This window comes from Schistocerca piceifrons, chromosome 9 (genome assembly GCF_021461385.2).
Source record: "Schistocerca piceifrons isolate TAMUIC-IGC-003096 chromosome 9, iqSchPice1.1, whole genome shotgun sequence".
In the NCBI taxonomy this organism is placed as follows: Eukaryota; Metazoa; Arthropoda; class Insecta; order Orthoptera; family Acrididae; genus Schistocerca; species Schistocerca piceifrons.
In genome coordinates this window covers 223,198,884-223,200,884 of record NC_060146.1, presented here as the reverse complement: position 1 = coordinate 223,200,884, position 2,001 = coordinate 223,198,884, and the positions used below count along the sequence as shown (strand labels likewise).

General features: G+C 44.9%; 1 non-coding gene across 1 annotated transcript; it reads right to left on the bottom strand.

Moving 5' to 3' along the window:
* Window positions 1-1,176: 1,176 nt before the first annotated feature.
* On the bottom strand, window positions 1,177-1,249 carry Trnav-cac. Its single transcript has one exon. It is a non-coding gene; the product is annotated as a tRNA-Val (tRNA).
* Between the last annotated feature and the right edge of the window lie 752 nt (window positions 1,250-2,001).

Here is a 2,001-nt window from a genome sequence, read left to right as displayed (position 1 = left end):
TACCGGGCTGGTTCCCAACTCCTGCCACAGTTACAAGATTCGCAGACATTTAGAAACGTTCGCATACTTCCACATTATAGCAGTAGATGCAGACAATTACGGTACACATATTCCGTCCAGGGGTGACAGGTTCGTGACAGAAAGGGCACACACAATGATAACCCTGCCTAAATGCGGCAGGAAGGCACAAGGAAAAGGAATAATAATGCACTGTTTGTACGAATTACGCATGCTGGTTTTAGCCTACAAGAACGCAGTTGTCATAGGTGGAAACTTGAGAGCACGCGGTACGTTTGAATCTGAGGGCTATGTGATGAGAGACGGCTGTTTTTGTTTACATTTTGGGACTTGTCATACTTCACTAGCCCAGAGACAGTTTGTCAGCTTGTGTCCCCTTTACGTGATTCCTAATAACTGCTTCAGTTCCAGTGTGAGTGGTGTACGTAAATTCTGGTAGCGGTTCCTGTTTTGTAATTTAGATTTCCTTTCAATTAATTCATGGCAGAGCATAGCAGATCCTCCTATGACTCAAATAGTAATGAGTTTGGTTCTTCCACCCGTTTTCGCCTGATGTAGGATTGAATACGATGGAGAGTGCATTAATTATATATTTGTTGCACGTACTCCGAACAAGTAAAATTCCGAGGTAAATTACTATCGTTGTGTTGCACGACGACACACCCCCGAGACGAGTATTCTGAAGATACGCTATTTGCATAGTCAATGAGAGACATAATTACATCGCTACACCATCAGCTATTGTCAATAACGTTAGGAAGTTCCTAATTGTTTCGTTCTTCACACGGACCATCTTCTGGCGCAGGACAAGAAATTTTTTATAGTGTTTCGCATTCTGAAGCATTACATGTATTTGCCTTAATATTAAGTTAAATAGGCAAGCGTTAATATTGTTATTATATACCACTAACACAGTTTCGCTGTCTGGACATGTGTGTTCTTTCGTTGTGGAAGGTGGTAAGTACGCGTCTTGTAAGATTCGCCTAAGTTATTCTTGCTATGCTGACGTTGGGACTCTAATGGAAAGCTCAGTTTCCTCATAGATGGAAAAAACACATTCACCTTGACAATATGCTCTTGTTTCGCCGATTATCTATGTCACCCCATGCACTGAGCTCGTTCTGTATAGTACGAAATTATGCGTAGAAGTTAAAACAATGTTTCCGCCCGGGATCGAACCGGGGACCTTGCGCGTGTGAGGCGCACGTGATAACCACTACACTACGGAAACTGACGTGAGTCTTTTCTCAAGACAAGATAACTGTGTCCGGAACGCAGTGCTTTCCCTCTCCCTGCCCCCTGTCCCCCTCCACAGCGGTTTGAACCAGATTCTGAGTAACGTCGTGGTGGGGATACGGCGACACCGCAGGTCAACTTGCTGTTCTCTCTCTCTCTCTCTCTCTCTCTCTCTCTCTCTCTCTGCGTGTGCGTGTGCTCGCACGTGTGTGCGCATCGCAAGTGCCCAACGAGTTAAAATTTTAACTCGTTGCAAGTGCCCTTCCTCTCGCCAGGTACCTAATTATCCCTAGTGTGTGACGACTATTTTTTTAGTATGTACTTGGAATGATACGCGGATTCCGTTGTTACAGGAGGACGTGGAAGGAACGGAGTGGTTCGTTAGTGCCAAACAGACGTGAGTAAAAGTTATGTGTTGAACCACTCCTCGCCACCTCGCATTTTTCAATATGGCGCAGATGTAAAGATTAGGCTTCGCTACCGGTCAGTTTTTTACCACGATCACATTTTTCCGTTTCCACATTCGTTGGCTTCACCAATTCTCAACGAAATTGTCACATTCCAAACTAACCTAGACTGCGGGCTGCGCTACAGACCAGTCTATTACCACAACGAAGATTCCAGGGAGGCGAAAGGGGGGGGGGGGGCGCAAATAGATGACTCTAGCCCATACATGGTACAGTTTGTTCTACCGTTCTCCCTGTACGTTCAGTATCCCGTTGTACTTAATATATTTTCTGTTAACGA